A 16604-nucleotide genomic window follows, 5' to 3' on the forward strand; every position below is an offset into this window, starting at 1 on the left:
AAACCCTCCACCCACCCAACCCCCCAAAATAAAAAAAACGAAGTCTAAAAAAACCTAAGCTACCCATTGCCCCTAAAGGGGCATTTGTATGGGCAATCAGCTCTTAAGTGCCCTTAAAAAAAAAGCCCTAATCTAAAAAAAAAACCACCCACAAAAAAAAACCTAAAACTAACCCCAAAAATGTACTCACCATTCCTGAAGTCCAGACATCTTCTTCAAGGCGGAATAAAGTCTTCATTCAGGCGGCAACATCTTCATCTAGCAGCAGGGACATCTTTCTTCATCCCGGTGGCGCAGAGCTATGGTGGCGCGGAGCAGGAACGGCAACAACGGCGACATCCAGTGTGGAGCCTCCTCTTCAAAAGCCAATAGGATTTAAGCAGCTCTCATCCTATTAAAAAAAATTAAAATTTTGGCCAGTAATTCCCTGTCGACAATTTCATAATTGCACTCCGCTGGAGATAATTTCTTAGAGAAGAAACCACACGGATGCAAGGAACTGTCAGGCGTAGGACGTTGAGACAAGAGGGCACCTACTCCAGTCTCAGATGCATCAACCTCAAGAACGAAAGAAAGGACAGGGTTAGGATGAGCCAGAACTGGACCGGCAGCAAAGGCAGTCTTAATACTATCAAAGGCATTAATGGCAGTAGGTGACCAATGGAGTGGATCATTCTCTTTACGGGCCATGTCTGTGATAGGTTTGACCAAGGAACAAAAGTTTTTAATAAACTTTCTATATTAATTGGCAAACCCCAAAAAACGTTGAATTGACCGAAGACCAACTGGGTGAGGCCACTGCAAAACTGCAGATAACTTGTCAGGATCCATGGAGAACCCAATGGAGATAACATAACCTAGGAAGGTTACTTGAGTCTGATGGAACTCACATTTCTCAAGTTTACAAAACAGGCCGTTCTCACGTAGTCTCTGAAGAACCCGTGTAACATCAGAATGATGAGCCTCAAGTGTGGGTGAGTGTATGAGGATGTCGTCTAAGTACACCACAACACACTGTTGCAACATATCTCGTAGGACATCATTAATAAATTCCTGAAAAACAGCAGGAGCATTACATAGGCCAAAGGGCATTACAAGATACTCATAATGCCTGCTCCTGGTGTTAAATGCTGTTTTCCATTCGTGGCCCTCCTTAATCCTAACGAGATTGTATGCTCCTCTCAAATCAAGTTTAGTAAAGACCGTAGCTCCCTTGAGGCGGACAAAGAGTTCCGTAATGAGCGGAATAGGGTAAGCATTCTTAATGGTAAGACGATTAAGACCCCTATAATCAATACATGGTCTTAACTCGCCACCCTTTTTTTTCACAAAGAAGAAGCCAGCCCCTGCAGGAGAGCAGGATTTGCAGATGATCCCCTGCAACAGAGCATCGGCAACATACTCCTCCATAGCACAATTCTCTGCAACAGACAAAGGGTACACCCGGCCCCGAGGAGGAATGGCTCTGGGTTGCAGGTCTATGGCACAATCGTAAGACCGGTGAGGAGGCAACGTACCGACACGCACCTTGTCAAACACGTCTAGGAACTCTCAGTACTCCTCTGGCAATTGAGATACCGAAGAAGTGCACAAGACTTTAACTGGTTTCCGAAGACAAGTGGAAATACATTGCGGGGACCACGACAAAATTTCGGACCTGCGCCAGTCGAGACTGGGATTGTGCTTTTGGAGCCAGGGATAACCCAGAACAACCGGAAAATGCGGAGAGTTTATCACCTGGAACTGGAGGGTTTCAAAATGGAGAGCCCCAACAGCCATGGACAATGGAGCAGTTTCGTGAGTAACGAGTGCGGGCTGAAGGGGCCTGCCATCAATGGCCTCAATAGCAAGCGGAACGGACCAAGGCAAAACAGGAATAGAGTGCTTTGATACAAAAGCACTGTCAATGAAATAGCCCGCAGCACCGGAGTCAACAAGAGTGACTATGGAGGAATCCACCCAGGAAAGGACAACCATGACCAAAGGTTTCTCCTTAAGCGGTTCCGGGGACGAGGATAAACCACCCAAGGTCTGCCCCCGACAGGAACTTACGTGTGAGCATTTCCCGGCCGTGTAGGCCAGACTTCAAAAGGTGGCCCTGTAACCCCCAATAGAGGCAGAGCCCCTCCCTCCTCCTAAAGGCACTCTCCACCACGGAGAGACGCGTGAATTGCAACTGCATCGGCTCAGCAGTACCTGGTGACTCGGGACCAGGAGGCATGGGAGGAGAGGGAGGCATGGGTGGGAACGAACACATAGGAGACAACGGAACAGGAGGCTTCCGCAAGCGCTCCTTGAAAGAGGGCCTCTCTCTGAGTCTGATGTCAATTAGGATAAAAAAAGACACCAATGCCTCGAGATCCTATGGTAAATCTCTGGCAGCAACTTCGTCTTTAATCGCATCAGAGAGCCCATGAAAGAAGACGGCAACAAGGGCTTCATTGTTCCAACCTACCTCTGCGGCAAGCGTACGGAACTCAATAGCATACTGAGCAACAGATCTTGTACCTTGCTGAATGGACATGAGTCGTTTAGCAGCAGAGGAGGAGCGAGCCGAAACATCAAATACCCTTCGAATAAATTAACATTAACTCAAAATGAATTAAACATCAGATATTACCAATAAACTTACAAGACAATTTGTAATTAGCTAGCAACACTAGTTCAATGCCAAAATATGGATTACTAACTTACAATGCTTAATTAACAGCAACCAGAAATGTAACTACAATAATAAATGCAATTTTTAAAAAATATAACACTGTAGCTCCAATGAGTTAATAAATATTAATGCCTGACTCTTTTCTCAATAATAATTGCCTTAGTGCTAGTATATTTAATATATGAAATACACAGGTCTATTTAATACCAGCGTTGCAACAATAAAGTACCTCTTTAAATACCAGCTTCAATTAAAACACAGCAATAAAGAATATCTTTGCTTTAAAAGATTAAAATATAAAACATCAAAACGCTTAATACATTACCAGTAACCAATATTTGAGAGTTCAATATTCAAGATATTCCTTATGGTCATATGCGGAGGTATCACTATATTGCAAGGGTACAGGTCACAGAGTATCTCTCTTGTCCAAAGACAGTTTTCCAGCTAGGATTCAGAGAAACGTATGCCTTAAACGTGTGTATCTCTCTTTTACAAAGTGAGCCTCCCCTTTATTGCATAGTAGCAGCTTATATCAGTGATAAGCCACTCCTTCATTCTCTAATCATTCCATATAGAAATCTGATTATGCCCTTAGCTCTCATTGGCTTACTGGTAATGCCACTTTGTAACCCAACCCCCATGGTTGAATATCTCTGACTGTATTACCACATATCGGACACCAGGGGCAGCAACAGGAGTAGGAATGCAGTTTCATTAGCAAAGTACTTTAAAGTACAGAATAATATAGATTTTTATAAATGTATACTCAATATATATAATATATAATATTATTTCCTAGCTTTAATAAACTATGTGGTCAACATATATGTGACTATTTAATTTAACTGAGCATGTGTAGTTCAATACTAGACATGAGTATATTGATTTAGTATGTATTATTATACATCCAAACATTAGGCCCGTGCACAATATCAAATCTATATAATATACATATAATACATACTTCCCACCGACAATGTCTCAAGAGGTGTCCATATTCCATACGTACCTGCACTTAGAATTATGTTGGAATTAAATCATGACAGATATATATGAGCATTATTTTACTCCATCTAATAGGAATACATTGCCTATCTGTGGACACCGCTTTAATATTGAGTGCATAACTTATATGATATGATTCAGGGCACACATTACAAAGGCATTTATATACCAGTATCTACTAGTCATATTTGGAACCTCATTTTCACACCAGATTCCTGAAACAAAGAAAAATAAATGTAGTTTTATTCTGACAGAGTTAAACATTTTAAATTCACCAATGCAGCTATTTATTTAATATAGCAGACATTTATTCAATATGGTATATTCCTAAAGGTAATCTCATATGTTGGTATTCTTTCATAAAGTCTTTGTAATGCTTGTGGGATACTCCTCTATCAGACCGAACTCGGCCAGTAGTCTTGTTATCTATTGTTATTTATTTTAGTTTTTTTTTTTTAAATAGTAATGTTAGGTTTATTTCTAGTTTAAGCTTCGATTTTATTTATTTCACAGGTAAGTTTTTATTTATTTTAAGGTAGTTATATTGTAACTTTAATTTAAAGTTAGGGGGGTGTTAGATTTAGGGGTTAATAGCTTAATTTAGTGTGTCGCGATGTGGGGTCTGGGGGTTTAAGGGTTAATAGGTTTATTTTAGTATTAGCTATGCGGGTGGGTCGGCGGTTTAGGGGTTAATAGGTTAAGTTTAGTATTTGCAATGCGGGGGAGGCAGTTTAGGTGTTAATAACTTTATTTAGTGTCGGCGATGTGGGGGGTGGCGGTTTAGGAGTTAATAACTTTATTTAAGTGTTAACAGCAGTTAAGGGGTTAATAACTTGATTTAGTTTTAGCGTAGTCGACGGGCAGCGGAGTAGGGGTATTTATCCCTAATAGTTTTCTTGTATCTAGTTCAAAGAACCAAAAAGCTTCATAATTATTGAGCTTACTGTATCTATCTCCACCTCTTGGCCATATGGTTAGCAAGAATTAGATCAAAAGAGTTTTGCTTTTGGAGTTGTTGAATCAATGATAATACATCCTTTCTAATACTTTCTTTCTCAGTTAAAACAAGTTATTTAATAAATTAAAAACTCTGAATTACAAGTTAAAGGTGCCTTATGATGTATTCCTTCTGGGTTACTGTACTTAAAGGGACAGTCGACGTTCAAATTATGCAGAATTATATTATTAACCTAGAAACACTTGCAAAAAAAATAAATATATTAAAGATTTAACCCCCAAACTGGTACTTACCTTATCATCCTCACCATGCTCTTCTGGTTTCTTTACCAGCGTGTCACGGATGCGCTATCTAATCACAGTGCACCAGGACGTAGCGTTAAACTACATGTAGCGCGCTCCTGCACTAGGTAAAGCTGTTGGCTGTTTTACCCAGCGCGGGAGCACGCTACACGTAGTTCAACGGGACGGCTGATCGCGCTGTGATCAGATAGCGCGCCCGTGACGTTCTGTTGGGGAGGAAGGTAAGGTAAGTACGGGTTTTGGGTTGTTAAATCTTTAAAACATGTCGCTAGGTTAATGTTACATAATTCTGCACTATTGTTTTCTCCCTTTATAGTGATATAAAACACTTTTAGATATTACACAATGTTTAATTATGCATATTAAAACAACTGGGCAATATACTTTAATTATTTATTTTGTCTTCTTTTCTGTAAGTTAAAACTGAAAAATGTTGGTTTTTCACTTCTGAGTACTAGAAGTGCGCATTGCAGATTTTAGAAGCCTAACCCTGCATCATATCTGTTTCTAAAAGGTCTGGGCATAGATTATAAAATAAGAGACGGCAAAAAAATGGATATCATTTTAACAAAATGACATTGGCAAGCCACATATACTCCAGTAAGTCCGGACTGGCTCCTCCAAATAAAGCAATCGGTGGAGGAAAGATTGGTCATTGAAAAATAATTGGTGTTAATGTATTCAAAAAATGTTCACACTCATCCAGTATGTTAATTTTTTACACAATTGCAGAAAAAATATTGTAATTGCAAGATTTTTACTGTCCCTTTTAATTTGCACCTTTTACATGGCTTTTCCAAAAACGTAGTAAATTAGTGTTACTAGTAGGCTGTGATTTTTATGTCAGCAAAGGATAAGGGCCTCCATTACATATGCAGTGTCGCCCGCAAAAGCCGGCAACGCCAGATTTTAGGTGATTTTGGTATTACATATACGGCGTAGCATACAAGTTACGTGCGCATATTTCACCCTTCGGACGTACTTTTTTTAACCATAGACTAACATAGAACAGACACACAATTTGGTATCCAATATACAGCGTAAGGACTTACGCGAGCAGAATTCAGAGAATCTACTCCATTCTTATCTCGCCACAAATTGCAGGCGTATGAACCCTTGCACTGACTAAAAAAGCAACGTAACTCCCTGGAAGCCTTAACAAACACATACATTTAAGCAGCATCTCAAGGTTAAAGGGACAGTATACTATGATATTGGTTTTTTAAGGTTTATTTGTGTATTTGAAATAGTTTGAAGCCACAACATAATCAATTGGATTGAGCTTGTAGGTACTTTATCACATTGTGGACATATATACTTGCTTATTTACTTTAAATTTCTTCTCAAAACAATCAAAAATACTTGGAGGAGAGAACAATGGGAAATCATAATTGTATTACCTTCATCACTTTATATATGGGTTTATATATGAATTTTGAATAGCATAATTACGTGTCGCATTTTTATATGAAATTGCGGTTCATTTTTACGAGTGTTAGCCTAATTTGCATAAAACTACTCTTTTTTTTACACTTTCCGTGGATAAAATACTGGAGTTACTTGCGACGACTAAAATGTGTATTTGCGCACATTTCAGAGGATCGCCAGTTTGTCCTACTTACGCCAGTTTAGCATCTAACGGCGCAGTATATGTAATACCCCGATGTGTGAGGTGAAATTACAGGTGGCGCGGGTCCCACTCTTGCGCCGAAACCTGCACTGTATATGTGATCGCGCCCAAGATGATGAAGCAAATTTGATACTAGAAGTAAATTGAAAGTTGTTTAAAATTGTATGTTCTGTCCAAATCATGAAAGAACATTTTTGGGTTTCCTGTCTCTTTAAAGTGATAGTAAACTTTCCCCTTTGTCTAAACAGACCTGGAATGTTAGCAATATTTTAGATGGAGTTCAATTAATCCATTGTAAGTAAAGATGCGCTATAACTTACTTTTTAATGTAGCGCTGAAATTAAAATTCCCCACACTCTGGCTGTCTACTTCAAAAGCAATCTTTTTGTTAAGCTAAGGGTTTGAAATGTTCTCCAATCTGCGCTCTAGCTTCAACAAAAGTGCCATATGGCTAGGGTGCTGATTGGAGAACATTTCAAACCCTTAGCTTAACAAAAAGATTGCTTTTGAAGTGTGCAGCTGGAGCGCAGGGAATTTGCTAATATTGCAAGACCTGACTGTCACGCTGCTCCTCTGCTCTGCTGTGGCCGTTGCACGGACACAGGCACTCCTCCTGTTGCTAGGGATATGGCAGTGGACCTGCAGCACTGTGATGACATCATCACCACCCGCCCTCTCTTCCCTATGTAAAGGCTTCATTCTCTCTCACCTGTGCCCAAGTATAGGTGTTACTTCTTGTGCTCCTGGGTGTTGTATATATTTATGCTGAATTGCTGTATTGATTCTCTGTTGCTGAACTCTGCCTGTTTGATTACGCTGCTTGCCTTAACCCCTGAATTGCTGGATTGCTTTACTGTTGATGAACTTTGCCTGTTTTGATTACTCTGCTTGCCTTAACCCTAAAATATTGGATTGCTACTCTGTTGCCGAACTCTGCCAGCCTGACCATTCTATTGATTTACCCTTGAACTGCCTTACTGCAAGATTCCCTACCTGTTGCCGTCAGAGACTATCCTGTCTGTTTTCCAGTCCTTCAAGTGGTTTACACTTGAACTTCCTAACCGCTGATTCCCTGCCTGTTGCCATCAAAGACTATCCTGTCTGTTTCCAGTCCTTCAAGTGGTTTACCCTGGAACTGCTTAACGACTGATTCCTTCCTGCTGCCGCCAAAGACTACCCTGCATATTGTGAGTACTGCTTACCTCATTTTGCGAACTTTCTCTGCTCTGGGATATTCCCTATCATTCCAGCTCAACGTCAGGATAAGAAGACTACTGGCCGAGTTTGGTCTGATAGTGGAATATCCCACAAGCATTAAACTGACACTGAGCAGAGGCTAAGGGCCTGATATTCCAAACCTCGATGCTCAGGCGAGATATTATAAGACGTCTCATTAGTATGTCTAAGCCCTTAAAATAAAAAAGTAGAAACACAAATTTTTACTTGAGACATGTTTATGTTGCTATCTAGGCCTGATAGGGAAACTGCTTTGATTGCCTCGTCGGCATTGCAGCAAGACGATCCGTAGGAATGTTCAAACAAAAGGGACATGCCCGAGCAATACCGGCGAGCAGCAGTGTTGCTCTCATAGAAGTCAATGGGAGTCTGATGTCCCTGCCCACATCGTCGACATTGTCGCTCATCGCCATTTCACTGTGGGGGGTCCTATTCAAAGTGTGCTCACTGAAACTAAAATATTGCCGTGGGGTACTATGTTGACTTACACCAACACTATCCAGCTCAGGGGATGTTTGTTCGGCAGCTGATAGTTGGAGAGAAAAACATGGCTGCTACCACCCTCACAACCTGCACAACCTGCACTTCCCTGCTTAGAACAAATCGATCTTGAGTCGATGTGTCCAAAGCAAAGTGCAGACTACTACAATTAGCACACCTCGCTAACTCCCCATAAACGCCTATTTCTATGTCACACCTAAGCTACACCCCCTTCTGTTCCGCCTCGCTGCATCCCACCGACTGCCTACACCTACTTCACGGCTAACCTACAGTGCACTCCCCCTGCACTGCCCAGCTAACTCCCCTGACTGCCTACACCTATGTCATGCCTAACTTATGCACCCCCAAAACGCCCAGCTAAGTCCCTAATACCACCTACACTGACATAATGTGTAAACAATACTCCCCTGTAAAGCCCATCTAACTGCCTACTGTCAAGAAATAACTAAATATAATAGACTATACTATAAGTAATAAATCTTATTATAACTATATCGCTATGCCACTAAAGTTATCATCAATGTTAAAATAATGTGTCACAGAGATGATTATCCAGGCTCCTGGAACTCAGTGCTGGACCGGACTTGAGTTCCAGACCGCCGCCAGCCGACCATGGAGGCCCGGCAAAACCTGCTCAACCTATCCAAGCTTCTGGATCTCAGTGCTGGACCATAATTGAGCCACGGAACGCCATTCTTTCTATTGGGACTGCAACAGATCAAGAGGAGCCAGAGTCCTCATCAGATGTAACACTTTTGGGGTTAGTTAGGGTTTTTATTTTTTTAGAATGGGCTTTATTATTTTTAATTTTATTTTGCAGGCTGGGTTTTTACAGTTAGATTTTTTTTTTAGTTTGGGGAGTAGGGAGGTTCCCTAATGTAAGTGGGGGGTTTTGTAACTTTTTTTTATTTTTTTGACAAAAGAGCTGAGGAAAATGCCCTCCAAAAGTCCCCTTTAAGAGCTATAGTAATTTATTTTAGAATGTAGGTTTATTTTGATGACGGCATAAGGGGTTAATAGTTAGGTACTTGCAGTGGATTGATGGCGGCATGGGGGTTAATAGTTAGGTACTTGCGGTGGGTTTGTTGGTAGCATAGGGGGTTAATAGGTACCTGCAGTGGGTTGATGGCAGCATAGGGGGTTAATAGCGATTTGGGGGGGTATGTGGCATTTTTACAGGTTAATAGTTAGCAATTTGCGGGGGTATGTGGTGGTTTAGATGTTAATTAGTTTAGTGTTACGTAGAGATTTGGAGACAGCAGTAATATTCCAGGGATCGTTTACTATACATAGCTAATATGGTTGGCAATGCTGGGTGTTGCTTAAGTCAGCATCGCCGATCAATGGCGTGTATAGTAAATGCCTTTCAGCGGTGCAGCTATGTCGGGAACTTGGAATAGCCGCGGATTGCTTGGAATATTGCTTGGAATATTGCTTGGAATATTTCGCCTTCTCGTAGCACTTTCAAATATCAGGGCCCTAGTGTTCTTTATGTGCAACAGAGACTTCTACATTACAATACAAGGTCTAAAAAAAATCACAAAGATTTTGCTTGATTTCTCTCCATGCCGGCGAGGTTTTGAATATCAGGCCCTAGGAGAGAAGACAGCATGAGTCTTTGCCCCCTCTCTCTATAGAAGCAAGTGCTACTGTCTACTGATGCAACAGTGGTTGATGAGCGAGAAGGACGATGAGAAAGATAAGTTAAAATATGTTTAATTATGCAAACTTTTGTATTAACTTTTTTTCTTCAAAGCATTTCATAGGTGAGCATATATAGAGATAAAGATGTTTGTCTTTATGGGACCAGTTTTGTGTCCCTTTAAGGGTTAGATTAAACATTTTTTTGGAGATTTATGTATGTAGCCTATAACCCCTGACTCTATAATTATGTTGAGATTAATTTCATGACTTGTATCAGGATTAAAGGGACAGTTAATTCAAAATTAAACAGACAGTCTAGTCAAAATTAAACTTTCATGATTCTGATAGGGTATGCAATTTTAAACAACTTTCCAATTTACTTTTATCATCAAATTTGCTTTGTTCTCTTGGTATTCTTTGTTGAAAGCTAAACCTAGGTAGGCTTATATGCTAATTTCTAAGCCCTTGAAGGCTACCTTTTAGTTCAGTACATTTTGAGAGTTTTTATTACGGCTAGACAGCGCTAGTTCATGTGTGCCATATGGATAACATGTGTTACCTAGAAGTCAGCACTGATTAGCTAAAATGCATGTATGTCAAAAGAACTGATATAAGGGGCAGTCTGCCAAGGTTTATATACAAGGTAATCACAGAGGTAAAATGTATATTAATATAACTGTGCTGGTTATGCAAAACTGGGAAATGGGTAATAAAGGGATTATCTATCTTTTTAAACAATCAAAATTCTGGAGTAGACTGTCCCTTTAAGCTACAAAGCAGTGTACAAATCTAAGAAAATGGTTTTGAGGCATGAAACCTCAAATGTTTCTTTTATGATTCAGACAGAACAAACAATTTTAAACAACTTTCCAATTTTCTTCTATTTTCAAATTTGCTTAATTTTCTTGCGGCTAGATTTGGAGTTCGGCGGTAGATGGGTTGCTAACGCCACGCGTGTTTTATGTCTAACGCACGTCATTGTTTGACTCCGGTATTTAGAGTTCAAAACAGACCATCTAACGATGCTCCTAACGCGTGTATGTCACACGCGTTATACTGCCTGCGTAAGACAGTCTCCCATAGAGATCAATGGGAAAGCAAAAAAATAGCTTTTTTCACCTAACACTCGATCTCGCGAGAATACGCACAGCTCGGTCATATGACGCATACCACATCATGCACAACAATAACACGCCGCAAATATCACAACAACAATCAATCAACAAAGCACACAAGCATTACACATTCACAAGCGGGGGGATTTTTAATAAAATTTAATACGGGGAATACGCATATACTTTAAGATGCGGAAATTCGCAAAATAACAACAAGGAATAAAAAATATATACATACACTGGAAAAATAATCGCATTCAATTTAACTATATATTAGGACAAACATACATATACAACACTTCACTAATAACACACCATCGCAAATTCACATTTAAAAAGAATACTATTGGACAATGTTAGAGAAAACGACCACTATGACATCATCGCATTCTACACATTCCACAAATACTAACTCAAAATGAGCATGCGCAAATTCACACAACTAATACACATTGCACTAATATTAATTGCTAATAAAGCACACCTGAACACAATTTACAACGGAAATTGGTACATCATTAAACATTTACACAGGGTATATAAGCACCACACAAGCAGGGCTTCTTTGACTGTGTTGCTGGTGGGTCTTTGGAGATTGGAGGTTTAAAGATTAGAGAGTTGGTGCATTATTGTGAGTGAGTTAGTGTTAGCGTGAGAGAGTCAGTTGTTAGTGTTATCATGAGTGAGTTAGTGGGAGTTAGTGGGAGTGGGAGAGAGTCTGTTAGTGGGAGCGTGAGTGAGTTAGTGGGAGTGGGAGTTGTTAGTGAGAGTTGTTAGTGGGAGCGTAAGTTAGTGGTAGTTAGTGAGAGTTAGTGGGAGTGTTTGTTAGTGAGAATTAGTAGTAGTGTGTTAGTGAGAATTAGTAGTAGTGTGAGTTAGCGAGCGAGTGATTTTTCTGTACACGTAACACATTTACACGCAAGCACATTCAATACATACATACACTTATCAATAACACTACATACACTCCATACCCCCTACCCCCTCATACTACACTCCATACCCCATTCCCTGTAGTCCCATTCCCTTTCATCCCATTTACTCTTATCCCATACCCCATACCCATCCCATACCCATCCCCTAGTTACATTTAGTTTACATATCCTCCTTTTAGTCTTCTTCTTCTTTTGGTTTATTTAAATACTCCTTACCCTCTTTGTTTTTTTACATCCCTCTCACACTTTCAGCACTTTTTTTGTCTTTTTAGTTCTTTATTTTGACCCCCTTTCATTTCATCACACTCACTTTTTGTTTGATTATTTGGGGTTTAGTTTAGGGAACAGATGGAGGCCAGGCAGGGGAGAGGTAGAGGGGGGAGGAGAGGGAGGGGCAGAGGAACAGGGCAGGAAGGGGGGCAGGAAGGGGGGCAGGAAGCGGGGGTGGAAGCGGTGGGTGGACCCAGCCACTTGGTTCAAGATGAACAAGTGGCTGGGCCCAGTGGCGGACAAAGTAGGGCTTCACAGTCTGGGAAACAGAGGGCATCGTCACAGGGGAAGGCCAAGGCAACTAGGGAGGCGAGGTTTTCGATGGAGGAGAAGGAGGCCCTCATAGAGGCCTATATGGCCAGGTATAGGAGGCTTCAGCACCAGAAGACTACCCCGACTGACAAGAGGAGGCTCTGGAATGAGATAAGAAATGCAGTCAATGCAGTGGGTGGCCGGAACAGAGATCTTGATTCGATAAAACATCGCTACCGGGACTGTAAGATGGATCTCAAGAAAAAGTTAAGCCTGGAGGCCCGACATGCCGCAGGAACCGGTGGCGGACCTGCCCTGGAAATAGAGTACTGCCGATGGGAGGAAATGTTGCGGCCCAGCATCTCCGAGGTGGAAATAGTCGGTATCGGAGGAATTGATACCGGGAACCTGCCACTCTCATCTGACGGTAAGCTCATTGAACAATAATTTCACATACGAATGTATTTCAAGGGACACTATACGCAAACCTTTACTTTCATGATTGAGGTAGCGAATACAATTTGACAAAACATTCAAATGTACTTATATTACCTAATTTGAATCATTTTAATTAAGAAATAGCCATGCACACGGTGAAACAATCACAGGAGGCAGCTATATTCAGCTAGCAATCAGCATCTTATAAGCATATTTAGATATGCTTTTCAGCAAAGAATATCCAGAGAATGAAGCTAATTAGATAAGAAAACTACATTAGAAAGTTGATAATAAATGTATGCTTCTAAATCATGAAAGATAAAACATTGGGTTTCATGTCCCTTTAAGGATCAGATTAATGCTATAACGTTGTTTACACGCATTCAATTACTTTGCGGTTACATCACTATCTAGGCTATAGGTTAGGTGTGCATTTAAACAGACTGAAAACAAACGCAAAAACATTCAGATTGACCAGAGATATCACAAACACGGTTTTGAAAAAGCGGAAATCGTATTGATTGTTTGTTAGATTTCAAAGTGGATTAATGATTCTGCATTTGTAATTGTATCGTAAGGTAAGTCATTTAAAGCTTGATTTGCAAATATGCTAATATATACATTTTTTTTTTTTTTAATATACATAGTCTGGGGAGGAGGCAGCACAAGAAACACAGCCTCATCTATCTCCCCGGGATGAGAGTGGTGGGGAGGAATTTCCACTTCGGAGGGAAGAGGCCCCCCGTGACGAAGAGCGCACGGAAGCTGATGAAGAGGCCCCGGAAGCAGAGGAGGAGCCCGCGGAACCAGAGGACCCTCAAGAACCCGCACACCGCCGTGCACGGGCACCCCGCCGTGCACGGGTACCCTGCCAAGCACAACAAGAGGAAATAGCGGAGGTGCGGGTTCTACTGGACTACATAGACCAGATGCGTAACTCCCGGATACAAAATATCGAAGGCCGCACTCGAATTCTTGATGGACAAAATCAAATAATTGAAGGACAAAACCAAATAATAAACATACTCAATAGAATCGAACAAGGCCAAAACAGAATCTTTAATCTGCACCAAGAGATGTTCAATTTTTTCCGGGAGGCGCATGCTGGTCTACCTCCTGGTCCGCCTCCTGCTGCTGGGCCTCCTGCTGCTGGGCCTCTTGCTGCTGGGCCTCCTGCTGCTGGGCCATCTCCTCCTGCCGGCCCATCTACTCCTGCCGGCCCATCTACTCCTGCCGGCCCATCTACTCCTGCCGGGCCATCTACTCCTCTTCAGCCATCTCATCCTCTTCAGCCATCTCCTCCTCTTCAGCCAGCTTCTCCTCCTCAGCCATCTTCTCCTCCTCAGCCATCTTCTCCTCCTCAGCCATCTTTTCCTCCTCACCTTGGTCGTCCCAGTACTCTTCCTTCCACTCTTCCCACAACATCTCCAAGGAGAACTCTTCGGAGTCGGCAGTTGCCCCTCCCAGAGCCTCAGCCCCGTGGGAAGAGGGGAAGGAAGAGGAAGTAAGTATTTATTTTCATCTTTAATGTTTTTTTTATTTAATGTGTAATGGATAGGTATGTGATGATGTGGTTTTCATACACTTGTGGACCACACTCTGTATATAATCTACTTCTATGGGACCGGGTCCATGGAGGAAGATTGTTTGCAGAGTGTGGGTTCTAAGTGTGTGAAAACCACATCATCACATACCTATCCTTGTTCATGATATTGATTGGTTTCTGTGATGTGATGTCCAAACTGTTTCCCGAATCGCAAACAAAATTACCATTACAATTATCCATGATGGCATATTACTGTTTGAATGCCAATAACACAGCTTAAAGGGACAGTCAGAAAATTATTGATTACAAAGAAAACACTGTATTACGCATTATCAAGTTGGAAACAACAAAACATGGAGAAATACGTGTGACTTATGTGCTTAACCTTGTATCTATGAATAGGGAAAATGACCACTTATTTGTTGTTCTGACATAACAACCTTTTAGATATCAATGATCAATACATGGTAAATAATATGCTGTATGAGCACAAGGTTTTACATATACAAATGCTATCCAAATGCCCTCTAGTGGTCAAATTGTATAATGATTACATGCACTCTTCAAGCTCGAAGAAATGAGCACACGAACCTCATAGGTTTAGCTAGCAAATTTAAATAAACAAAGACAAATGATTAATTGGTGAGAAACCTTTGATATCATTGATATTACAAAATTGACTTTTAGAATAATGCAAAACATTATTTGTTTTCTAAACTGTCCCTTTAACAAAATTACATATGCTAACACATATTTGAAGCTTGTTGGTATATCTACATGTACTTGGTCAAAAATTAAATATTGAAATCAGATTTATATTGACGTGTTAAATAAAGTATATTTTCTTAAAGAGATATTATTGTGTTATTTTTTTTTTAGAAAGACATTTGTTTGAACAATGAATATGGTTTAAAGTCCTTTTAGGAGTGGGGGGTGAAAATATGCTAACAATAATATATTTGAAGATTAAACAATGTGGAACTCATACATGATACAAAAATCAACATTTGCATTAAAGGGACAGTATACTATATTTTTAACAGAACTGTCTGTAATAGACACTACTACAAACAACAAGATTAACATATACTGATATCAATATTACAAAGCTTCAAACACTTTCAAAGAAAATCGGGTTAGCTCTATTGAAAATATATATGAACCCCCATTACAACCGTAAAACAAGACAATACCCCATCATTAACATATGAAAAGACCCTTTACACAAACAGGAGAAAGCTGGAGATGGTACTCACATGAAACTCAGAGGCTGGGCGAGGAGTCTGAAAATTAATTACATTTTCTTTGAACAGAAGCAAAATGAAACGTGTATTTGTTAAACAATGGACTATCTAAATAGAGACAAAATAAAAAGTTTTGATTTATAATGTGAGTGTCTAATGAACCTTTAATAAAATATACAACGAAATTACATTTAGAAGAAGTCGGCATCATATATTTAGCATATGATAAAGCTAAATGCATATTGATTACTTTATTCTAACACAATAGCGCATATTTATTTATTAGATATCTTTAACATTAAAAACAACAGTCATTTTTATGAAAAAGGAACATATTGTTGACAAACATATTAAACAACATGGACTATAGAGATTTGCACTTGCCTCGAAATATCATATGCATGAAAACATTTTGCTTTCGTTCATTTATTCAACCAGACATCCAGCAAAAGAGAATGTGGTGGTCTTTATCAGCTACGGGTCAACAATGTAACATGATGCAAATAATACATATTCGCAAGGTTTTTAAAATTGGCTGCAGTCACAAACGTGTTTAACGTGCACAAACAAATATTGCGGGACTACGTAATCCAATCATACGTTTTTTTACCTTTGCATGTGACGTCTTAACATGGCGCTTCCTTGATCACGTAAGACCGCCATCCAATAAAAGGCAGATTCTTGATCACGTAAGAACGCCCAAAAAAGGCGCATCCTTGATCGCGTCAAAACGCCATCCAATAAAAGGCACATTCTTGATCACGTAAGAACGTCAGTCAATACAAGGAATCATTGGACAGCCTGGCAGGTGACGTTTTAAGCAACATGGCGCATCCGAGATAGCTGAAAAACCGCAGCCAATA

This window comes from Bombina bombina, chromosome 1, assembly GCF_027579735.1.
Source record: "Bombina bombina isolate aBomBom1 chromosome 1, aBomBom1.pri, whole genome shotgun sequence".
NCBI lineage: Eukaryota > Metazoa > Chordata > Amphibia > Anura > Bombinatoridae > Bombina > Bombina bombina.